This window comes from Rutidosis leptorrhynchoides, chromosome 5, assembly GCF_046630445.1.
Source record: "Rutidosis leptorrhynchoides isolate AG116_Rl617_1_P2 chromosome 5, CSIRO_AGI_Rlap_v1, whole genome shotgun sequence".
Taxonomy (NCBI): Eukaryota; Viridiplantae; Streptophyta; class Magnoliopsida; order Asterales; family Asteraceae; genus Rutidosis; species Rutidosis leptorrhynchoides.
This window is the reverse complement of record NC_092337.1, coordinates 145695359-145707931: the sequence shown is the minus strand read 5'-3', so window position 1 is coordinate 145707931 and position 12573 is coordinate 145695359.

Sequence of the window (12573 nt, the reverse complement as noted above, 5' to 3'; positions counted from 1 at the left end):
GTTTGACAAACCTCCATCTTCAATGTACTTTGCTTGAATTACTACTCTCCATAATGCATCTTTTTCAAAATTGAATCTCCACCGCCACTTACATAGGAGACTACTATTTTTTTTGCATATAAGCTTCCAATTTCAAGTCCCCCTTGAAATATTGATTATGCATATCGCTAAAATTTAGGTTGGTGGTTTGGATCGGTTGTGTTGTTGCGGTTAGATAGTTCTTGTTTTGTTCGTGTTTCAGTCTTCATCGTTCTTTGAAGCGCCTTTGTATTTAATGAAAGTTCTTACTTTTTTATCTTTTTATATGTAAATATAAATCCGTGCTTTAAACTTAGGTAGCTGGTGACAACTTACGGTGTAATTAACATAAAATAAACCATATCTCGTATATACTTTAACATCATTAATGGAAGAGATGAGTACAAGTTAAAAATCATATACTCCATCATTAAATAGAAATATAATATACGGTATACGAACAGGTAATGTGTGGTATCATCTACCACACTAGCATGCATAATATAATAAAGTCTACTTTAATTTGGTGAAAATACTTTAATATTATTCGTGCGTAAGACCATTTGTTATCAATAACATTAAACTAGTTGTAGAGCTCTCGCTTCGTGCCGGAGGCTCCGTTTTGAATGCAAGTTAAAAAAAAGTCTTGATCTATTTTGTAAAAAAGAATTTTTTTCGACATCTAACATTGAAGGGTTGTTCCTTTTGTGAAATTTGTTTTTTTTTTTTAAGTTGGTTGATCTATTTTGTAAAAACGAATATTTTTCGACATCTTTTGGTAGCATTGAAGGGTTCTTCATTTTATGAAAGTTGCATTTTTATCGTTGAGGAAGAAAAGAGAGAAAAAAAAAAAAGTTAGTTGATTTTTTTGTAAAAAAGAATTTTTTTCGACATCTTTTGGTAACATTGAAAGGTTGGTTCTTTTACGAAAGTTGCTTATTTTATCGTTGGAGATAAAAAAAAAGTGAAATGACAAAAATACCCCTGGTTACTATTGGTGAATAGTGAAATAGTGTTTTGTCTATTACTCCCTCCGTCCCAATTTAATAGTCCACAGACAAAAGGGCACACAGTTTTAGGAAATTCCACTAACTTCATTTATCCACCAATGAAAAAATTTCTCTCTCCAGATCCACCAATCAAATATCCTCTTTCCTTTCTATTTATGGAAGTGGACTATTAATTTGGGACATCCCAAAATGGAAAAACAGGACTATCTAATTGGGACGGAGGTAGTAGTACATATAGAAATGACAACCTGCATTCATAAGATTTATGATATCGGCTAAAAAAGTCACGTTTTAACCCCGGTATTAAGGCCCCAAAACAAGAAAGATTCGAACTTTATCGGCAAAATACCCACTTCGTCGGTTAGAATTGAAGAACAAGTAATTACGAAGACGGTGCAAAAAGAATAATGGGAATCGGAGCTAAAACGAAGAATCTAGAGCGAAAACGATGAAAGACAAGAAATCAAGTTACGATAAAGGAAATCAGGCTGACCAGACAAGCCAAACGGCCTGCCAAACGGCTTGCCATGCTCAGAAACGGCCTGCCAAACGGCCAGGGCAAACGGCCCTTGCAAACGGGTTAGCTTCGCAAACGGCCTTGGCAAACAGCTTGCGAAACGGCCTGCCAGCCGTTTGCAGGGAAATTTTTGGTTTATTTAAAGGGCATTTGTGATTCATTCCAACACACACTTCAATTCACTTCTTTCTCTCTCTTGTACAATATTAGTCATACTTTCAAGGTCTTCGACTCCGTGCGGGAAACCTAGTACCCAGAGAAGAACGCCGAAGATTGTATTAGGAGCGGTCTGGAGTCTTGAAGTTGTCACTTTTGTATTCAGAACTCGTTTAATCTACTGGTACTTCTATCCCTTTGTCTTTATATAATGTCTTTCATTATTATACTTTGTGATATTGTTGCCATGATTAGCGAGTAGTTATCTTTAGTGTATGTTATGACGTAATCAGTTATAATGCCGAAATTATATTATGGCTTGTGTATGTTGTCAAAATGCTCTCCGATTATGCTTTGAACTCAATCGCTTTTCCAACTACTAGAACGTAGTTATTGGCTCTGTTATTGGGAAGTCGCGAACCCCGATTCAGAGTACACTATCTGTGTCACCCCTTGGTAAGAGAAGTCTATCGGATACAACGTGAGTTTGACTAAGGCACACAGGTTGTAGTAAGTCCACCGAGCCTTGGATTCCGACTGAGGACTCTTTCGTAGTGAAACATCTGACTAGACCCCTTGTACATTGTCGGTCCTAGACCATGCTAGTGTAGTCACCAAGCATATATGAAATGTCCCGTTCTTATTGATTAAAAACGTTCCATACTAATTGATTTCGTTGCGAGGTTTTGACCTCTATATGAGACGTTTTTTAAAGACTGCATTCATTTTTAAAACAAACCATAACCTTTATTTCATAGATAAAGGTTTTAAAAAGCTTTACGTAGATTATCAAATAATGATAATCTAAAATATCCTGTTTACACACGACCATTACATAATGGTTTACAATACAAATATGTTACAACAAAATAAGTTACTTGAATGCAGTTTTTACACAATATCATACAAGCATGGACTCCAAATCTCGTCCTTATTTAAGTATGCGACAGCGGAAGCTCTTAATAATCACCTGAGAATAAACATGCTTAAAACGTCAACAAAAATGTTGGTGAGTTATAGGTTTAACCTATATATATCAAATCATAATAATAGACCACAAGATTTCATATTTCAATACACATCCCATACATAGAGATAAAAATCATTCATATGGTGAACACCTGGTAACCGACATTAACAAGATGCATATATAAGAATATCCCCATCATTCCGGGACACCCTTCGGATATGATATAAATTTCGAAGTACTAAAGCATCCGGTACTTTGGATGGGGCTTGTTAGGCCCAATAGATCTATCTTTAGGATTCGCGTCAATTAGGGTGTCTGTTCCCTAATTCTTAGATTACCAGACTTAATAAAAAGGGGCATATTCGATTTTGATAATTCAACCATAGAATGTAGTTTCACGTACTTGTGTCTATTTTGTAAATCATTTATAAAACCTGCATGTATTCTCATCCCAAAAATATTAGATTTTAAAAGTGGGACTATAACTCACTTTCACAGATTTTTACTTCGTCGGGAAGTAAGACTTGGCCACTGGTTGATTCACGAACCTATAACAATATATACATATATATCAAAGTATGTTCAAAATATATTTACAACACTTTTAATATATTGTGATGTTTTAAGTTTATTAAGTCAGCTGTCCTCGTTAGTAACCTACAACTAGTTGTCCACAGTTAGATGTACAGAAATAAATCGATAAATATTATCTTGAATCAATCCACGATCCAGTGTATACGTATCTCAGTATTGATCACAATTCAAACTATATATATTTTGGAATCAACCTCAACCCTGTATAGCTAACTCCAACATTCACATATAGAGTGTCTATGGTTGTTCCGAAATATATATAGATGTGTCGACATGATAGGTCGAAACATTGTATACGTGTCTATGGTATCTCAAGATTACATAATATACAATACAAGTTGATTAAGTTATAGTTGGAATAGATTTGTTACCAATTTTCACGTAGCTAAAATGAGAAAAATTATCCAATCTTGTTTTACCCATAACTTCTTCATTTTAAATCCGTTTTGAGTGAATCAAATTGCTATGGTTTCATATTGAACTCTATTTTATGAATCTAATCAGAAAAAGTATAGGTTTATAGTCGGAAAAATAAGTTACAAGTCGTTTTTGTGAAGGTAGTCATTTCAGTCGAAAGAACGACGTCTAGATGACCATTTTAGAAAACATACTTCCACTTTGAGTTTAACCATAGTTTTTGGATATAGTTTCATGTTCATAATAAAAATCATTTTCTCAGAATAACAACTTTTAAATCAAAGTTTATCATAGTTTTTAATTAACTAACCCAAAACAGCCCGCGGTGTTACTACGACGGCGTAAATCCGGTTTTACGGTGTTTTTCGTGTTTTCAGGTTTTAAATCATTAAGTTAGCATATAATATAGATATAGAACATGTGTTTAGTTGATTTTAAAAGTCAAGTTAGAAGGATTAACTTTTATTTGCGAACAAGTTTAGAATTAACTAAACTATGTTCTAGTGATTACAAGTTTAAACCTTCGAATAAGATAGCTTTATATGTATGAATTGAATGATGTTATGAACATCATTACTACCTTAAGTTCCTTGGATAAACCTACTGGAAAAGAGAAAAATGGATCTAGCTTCAACGGATCCTTGGATGGCTCGAAGTTCTTGAAGCAGAATCATGACACGAAAACAAGTTCAAGTAAGATCATCACTTGAAATAAGATTGTTATAGTTATAGAAATTGAACCAAAGTTTGAATATGATTATTACCTTGTATTAGAATGATAACCTACTGTAATAAACAAAGATTTCTTGAGGTTGGATGATCACCTTACAAGATTGGAAGTGAGCTAGCAAACTTGAAAGTATTATTGATTTTATGTAACTAGAACTTGTAGAATTTATGAAGAACACTTAGAACTTGAAGATAGAACTTGAGAGAGATCAATTAGATGAAGAAAATTGAAGAATGAAAGTGTTTGTAGGTGTTTTTGGTCGTTGGTGTATGGATTAGATATAAAGGATATGTAATTTTGTTTTCATGTAAATAAGTCATGAATGATTACTCATATTTTTGTAATTTTATGAGATATTTCATGCTAGTTGCCAAATGATGGTTCCCACATGTGTTAGGTGACTCACATGGGCTGCTAAGAGCTGATCATTGGAGTGTATATACCAATAGTACATACATCTAAAAGCTGTGTATTGTACGAGTACGAATACGGGTGCATACGAGTAGAATTGTTGATGAAACTGAACGAGGATGTAATTGTAAGCATTTTTGTTAAGTAGAAGTATTTTGATAAGTGTATTGAAGTCTTTCAAAAGTGTATAAATACATATTAAAACACTACATGTATATACATTTTAACTGAGTCGTTAAGTCATCGTTAGTCGTTACATGTAAGTGTTGTTTTGAAACCTTTAGGTTAACGATCTTGTTAAATGTTGTTAACCCAATGTTTATAATATCAAATGAGATTTTAAATTATTATATTATCATGATATTATGATATATTAATATATCTTAATATGATATATATTCATTTAAATGTCGTTACAACGATAATCGTTACATATATGTCTCGTTTCGAAATCCTTAAGTTAGTAGTCTTGTTTATATGTATGTAACTCATTGTTAATATACTTATGGAGATACTTACTTATCATAATCTCATGTTAACCATATGTATATCCATATATATATATCGTCATGTCGTTTTTACAAGTTTTAACGTTCGTGAATCGCCGGTCAACTTGGGTGGTCAATTGTCTATATGAAACATATTTCAATTAATCAAGTCTTAACAAGTTTAATTGCTTAACATGTTGGAAACATTTAATCATGTAAATATCAATCTCAATTAATATATATAAACATGGAAAAGTTCGGGTCACTAAGTACCTACCCGTTAAATAAATTTCGTCCCGAAATTTTAAGCTGTTGAAGGTGTTGACGAATCTTCTGGAAATAGATGCGGGTATTTCTTCTTCATCTGATCTTCACGCTCCCAGGTGAACTCGGGTCCTCTACGAGCATTCCATCGAACCTTAACAATTGGTATCTTGTTTTGCTTAAGTCTTTTAACCTCACGATCCATTATTTCGACGGGTTCTTCGATGAATTGGAGTTTTTCGTTGATTTGGATTTCATCTAACGGAATAGTGAGATCTTCTTTAGCAAAACATTTCTTCAAATTCGAGACGTGGAAAGTGTTATGTACAACCGCGAGTTGTTGAGGTAACTCAAGTCGGTAAGCTACTGGTCTGACACGATCAATAATCTTGAATGGTCCAATATACCTTGGATTTAATTTCCCTCGTTTACCAAATCGAACAACGCCTTTCCAAGGTGCAACTTTAAGCATGACCATCTCTCCAATTTCAAATTCTATATCTTTTCTTTTAATGTCAGCGTAGCTCTTTTGTCGACTTTGGGCGGTTTTCAACCGTTGTTGAATTTGGATGATCTTCTCGGTAGTTTCTTGTATAATCTCCGGACCCGTAATCTGTCTATCCCCCACTTCACTCCAACAAATCGGAGACCTGCACTTTCTACCATAAAGTGCTTCAAACGGCGCCATCTCAATGCTTGAATGGTAGCTGTTGTTGTAGGAAAATTCTGCTAACGGTAGATGTCGATCCCAACTGTTTCCGAAATCAATAACACATGCTCGTAGCATGTCTTCAAGCGTTTGTATCGTCCTTTCGCTCCGCCCATCAGTTTGTGGATGATAGGCAGTACTCATGTCTAGACGAGTTCCTAATGCTTGCTGTAATGTCTGCCAGAATCTTGAAATAAATCTGCCATCCCTATCAGAGATAATAGAGATTGGCATTCCATGTCTGGAGACGACTTCCTTCAAATACAGTCGTGCTAACTTTTCCATCTTGTCATCTTCTCTAATTGGCAGGAAGTGTGCTGATTTGGTGAGACGATCAACTATTACCCAAATAGTATCAAAACCACCTGTAGTCCTTGGCAATTTAGTGATGAAATCCATGGTAATGTTTTCCCATTTCCATTCCGGGATTTCGGGTTGTTGAAGTAGACCTGATGGTTTCTGATGCTCAGCTTTGACCTTAGAACACGTCAAACATTCTCCTACATATTTAGCAACATCGGCTTTCATACCCGGCCACCAAAAATATTTCTTGAGATCCTTGTACATCTTCCCCGTTCCAGGATGTATTGAGTATCTGGTTTTATGAGCTTCTCTAAATACCATTTCTCTCATATCTCCAAATTTTGGTACCCAAATCCTTTCAGCCCTATACCGGGTTCCGTCTTCCCGAATATTAAGATGCTTCTCCGATCCTTTGGGTATTTCATCCTTTAAATTTCCCTCTTTTAAAACTCCTTGTTGCGCCTCCTTTATTTGAGTAGTAAGGTTATTATGAATCATTATATTCATAGATTTTACTCGAATGGGTTCTCTGTCCTTCCTGCTCAAGGCATCGGCTACCACATTTGCCTTCCCCGGGTGGTAACGAATCTCAAAGTCGTAATCATTCAATAATTCAATCCACCTACGCTGCCTCATATTCAGTTGTTTCTGATTAAATATGTGTTGAAGACTTTTGTGGTCAGTATATATAATACTTTTGACCCCATATAAGTAGTGCCTCCAAGTCTTTAATGCAAAAACAACCGCGCCTAATTCCAAATCATGCGTCGTATAATTTTGTTCGTGAATCTTCAATTGTCTAGACTCATAAGCAATCACCTTCATTCGTTGCATTAATACACAACCGAGACCTTGCTTTGATGCGTCACAATAAATCACAAAATTATCATTCCCTTCAGGCAATGACAATATAGGTGCCGTAGTTAGCTTTTTCTTCAATAACTGAAACGCTTTCTCTTGTTCATCATTCCATTCAAATTTCTTCCCTTTATGCGTTAATGCAGTCAAGGGTTTTGCTATTCTGGAAAAGTCTTGGATGAACCTTCTGTAGTAACCAGCTAGTCCTAAAAACTGGCGTATGTGTTTCAGAGTTTTCGGGGTTTCCCACTTTTCAACAGTTTCTATCTTTGCCGGATCCACCTTAATACCTTCTTTGTTCACTATGTGACCGAGGAATTGAACTTCTTCCAACCAAAATGCACACTTTGAAAACTTAGCGTACAATTCTTCCTTCCTCAATACTTCTAACACCTTTCTCAAATGTTCACCGTGTTCTTGGTCATTCTTTGAGTAAATAAGTATGTCATCAATGAAAACAATGACAAACTTGTCAAGGTATGGTCCACACACACGGTTCATAAGGTCCATGAACACAGCTGGTGCATTAGTTAAACCAAACGGCATGACCATAAACTCGTAATGACCGTAACATGTTCTGAAAGCAGTCTTTGGAATATCATCTTCTTTCACCCGCATTTGATGATACCCGGAACGTAAGTCAATCTTTGAATAAACAGACGAGCCTTGTAGTTGATCAAATAAGTCGTCGATTCTCGGTAGTGGGTAGCGGTTCTTGATGGTAAGTTTGTTCAACTCTCGGTAGTCGATACACAACCTGAATGTACCATCTTTCTTCTTGACAAACAAAACAGGAGCTCCCCACGGTGATGTGCTTGGTCGAATGAAACCACGCTCTAAAAGTTCTTGTAATTGGCTTTGCAGTTCTTTCATCTCGCTGGGTGCGAGTCTGTAAGGAGCACGAGCTATTGGTGCAGCTCCTGGTACAAGATCTATTTGAAATTCAACGGATCGATGTGGGGGTAATCCCGGTAATTCTTTCAGAAATACATCGGGAAATTCTTTTGCAATAGGAACATCATTGATGCTCTTTTCTTCAGTTTGTACTTTCTCGACGTGTGCTAGAACAGCATAGCAACCTTTTCTTATTAGTTTTTGTGCCTTCAAATTACTAATAAGATGTAGCTTCGTGTTGCCCTTTTCTCCGTACACCATTAAGGGTTTTCCTTTTTCTCGTATAATGCGAATTGCATTTTTGTAACAAACGATCTCTGCTTTCACTTCTTTCAACCAGTCCATACCGATTATCACATCAAAACTCCCTAACTCTACTGGTATCAAATCAATCTTAAATGTTTCGCTAACCAGTTTAATTTCTCGATTCCGACATATATTATCTGCTGAAATTAATTTACCATTTGCTAATTCGAGTAAAAATTTACTATCCAAAGGCGTCATGGACAACTTAATTTAGCACAAAAATCTCTACTCATATAGCTTCTATCCGCACCCGAATCAAATAAAACGTAAGCAGATTTATTGTCAATAAGAAACGTACCCGTAACAAGCTCCGGGTCTTCTTGTGTCTCTGCCGCATTAATATTGAAAACTCTTCCGCAGCCTTGTCCATTCGTGTTCTCCTGGTTCGGGCAATTTCTAATAATGTGGCCCGGTTTTCCACATTTATAACAAACTACATTGGCATAACTTGCTCCGACACTACTTGCTCCGCCATTACTCGTTCCGACACCATTTGTTCCTTTCGTTCTATTAACCCCTGGTCCGTAGAACTCACACTTCGCCGCGCTATGACCATTTCTTTTACACTTGTTGCAAAATTTGGTGCAGAACCCCGAGTGATACTTTTCACACCTTTGGCATAGCTGCTTCTGATTGTTGTTGTTGTTGCGGTTATTATTGTTGTTGGGATGATTGTTGTAGTTGTTGTTGTTGCGGTTATTATTGTTGTTGAGATGATTGTTGTAGTTGCTGTTGTTGTTGTTGTTGTTGTTGTTGTTGTTGTTGTTGTTGTTGTTGTTGTTGTTGTTGTTGTTGTTGTTGTTGTTGTTGTTGTTGTTGTTGTTGTTGTTGTTGGGCAGTTTGTTGTAGTTGCGATTGATGTTGCGATTGTTGGGATAATTGTTGCGATTGCTGTTGTTGTTGTATTGGTGATTCTTATCACCGTTTTCCTCCCACTTTCTTTTGACTTGCTTCACATTGGCCTCTTCAGCAGTCTGTTCTTTAATTCTTTCTTCAATCTGGTTCACTAGTTTGTGAGCCATTCTACATGCCTGTTGTATGGAGGCGGGCTCGTGTGAACTTATATCTTCTTGGATTCTTTCCGGTAATCCTTTCACAAACGCGTCGATCTTCTCTTCCTCATCTTCGAATGCTCCCGGACACAATAGGCACAATTCTGTGAATCGTCTTTCGTACGTGGTAATATCAAATCCTTGGGTTCGTAACCCTCTAAGTTCTGTCTTGAGCTTATTGACCTCGGTTCTGGGACGGTACTTCTCATTCATCAAGTGCTTGAATGCTGACCACGGTAGTGCGTACGCATCGTCTTGTCCCACTTGCTCTAGATAGGTATTCCACCATGTTAACGCAGAACCTGTGAAGGTATGCGTAGCGTACTTCACTTTGTCCTCTTCAGTACACTTACTTATGGCAAACACCGATTCGACCTTCTCGGTCCACCGTTTCAATCCGATCGGTCCTTCGGTTCCATCAAATTCCAAAGGTTTGCAGGCAGTGAATTCTTTGTAGGTGCATCCTACACGATTTCCTGTACTGCTAGATCCAAGGTTATTGTTGGTATGTAGCGCAGCCTGTACTGTGGGTATGTTTGAAGCTAGAAAAGTACGGAATTCCTCTTCATTCATATTCACGGTGTGTCGAGTAGTCGGTGCCATTTCCTTCAAAATAGTCAAATGGAACAAGTTAATCATACAGAATATTAAGAGTAGTTAATAGTATTTCGTAGCATAATATGAACTCATTTATAAAAGCTTTTTCTTCATATTAGCGTTTTATAAGTTTAAATTCGGGTAGTACCTACCCGTTAAGTTCATACTTAGTAGCTAATATACAATTCAACTACTACAATTCTATATGAAAAACTGATTATAATAATATTTCGCGTTCAAACTTTTACACAATATTTTACAAACTTACAATACCGCTTATTTTACATATATCATGAAATATAGCACACAATAAATTTGATACAAGATGGTTGTGAAGATAATTCTAGCTAGTACACAAGTCGTTCAGCAAAGGCAATAAAGACACGTAATTCATACGTCCAGAAACAAGTCATGCATTCTGGTTTTACTAGGATTACTTCCCATCCTTGGTCTTGTGGAACATAACTGTTATGGCCGTTGATAAGACAGCGTGTTGTAACGTCGTCAAAGGGACGAGGGTTACGTAATGTCCAACAGTCCCGTAACAATCTAAAAACCTCATTTCTTACCCCAATTACCGACTCTGTCACTTGTGGAAACGTTTTGTTTAATAGTTGTAGCCCGATGTTCTTGTTCTCGCTTTGGTGAGAAGCGAACATTACTAATCCGTAAGCATAACATGCTTCTTTATGTTGCATGTTAGCCGCTTTTTCTAAATCACGAAGTCCAATATTCGGATATATTGAGTCAAAATAATTTCTTAACCCGTTGCGTAAAATAGCATTTGGGTTCCCCGCAATATATGCGTCAAAGTAAACACATCGTAACTTATGGGTTTCCCAATGTGATATCCCCCATCTTTCAAACGAAAGTCTCTTATAAACCAAGACATTCTTGGAACGTTCTTCGAATGTCTTACAAACTGATCTTGCCTTAAATAGTTGTGCCGAAGAATTCTGACCGACTCTAGACAAAATTTCATCAATCATGTCTCCAGGTAGGTCTCTTAAAAAATTGGGTTGTCCATCCATTTTGTGTTTTTATACTGTAAAATAGACAAGAGTTAGATTCATAAAAAAAATACTTATTAATACAAGCAATTTTTACATATATCATAAAGCATAAGCACACTATATTATTTATATTACACCACACGAATACAACTATCTTATTCCGACTCGCTTGTTTCTTCTTCTTCGATTTTAGTTCGTTTTGCCCAGTTTCTAGGGATATATGATGTTCCCCTAATACGAGCCGTCGTTATCCACATTGGTTTAGAAAAACCTGGTGGTTTAGAGGTTCCCGGGTCATTGTTACAACTTAAGGACTTTGGGGGTTTACGATACATATAAAGTTCATCGGGGTTGGAATTAGATTTCTCTATTTTTATGCCCTTTCCCTTATTATTTTCTTTTGCCTTTTTAAATTTAGTTGGGGTAATTTCTATAACATCATCGGAATTCTCGTCGGAATCCGATTCATCGGAGAATTGGTAATCCTCCCAATATTTTGCTTCCTTGGCGGAAACACCATTAACCATAATTAACCTTGGTCAGTTGGTTGAGGATTTTCTTTTACTTAACCGTTTTATTATTTCCCCACCGGTTCTATTTCTTCATCCGGTTCCGATTCTTCTTCCGGTTCCGATTCTTCTTCCGGTTCCTCTTCGAGAACTTGTGAATCAGTCCACGAATCATTCCAATTTATATTTGACTCTTCATTATTATTAGGTGAGTCAATGAGACTTGTTCTAGAGGTAGACATCTATCACATAATATCAAACGCGTTAAGAGATTAATATATCACATAATATTCACATGTTAAAAATATATAGTTTCCAACAAAATTTGTTAAGCAATCATTTTTCAAGTAAACACGGTCGAAGTCCAGACTCACTAATGCATCCTAACAACTCGATAAGACACAATAATGCAAAATTCTGGTTCTCTAAGACCAACGCTCGGATACCAACTGAAATGTCCCGTTCTTATTGATTAAAAACGTTCCATATTAATTGATTTCGTTGCGAGGTTTTGACCTCTATATGAGACGTTTTTCAAAGACTGCATTCATTTTTAAAACAAACCATAACCTTTATTTCATAGATAAAGGTTTTAAAAAGCTTTACGTAGATTATCAAATAATGATAATCTAAAATATCCTGTTTACACACGACCATTACATAATGGTTTACAATACAAATATGTTACAACAAAATAAGTTTCTTGAATGCAGTTTTTACACAATATCATACAAGCATGGACTCCAAATCTCGTCCT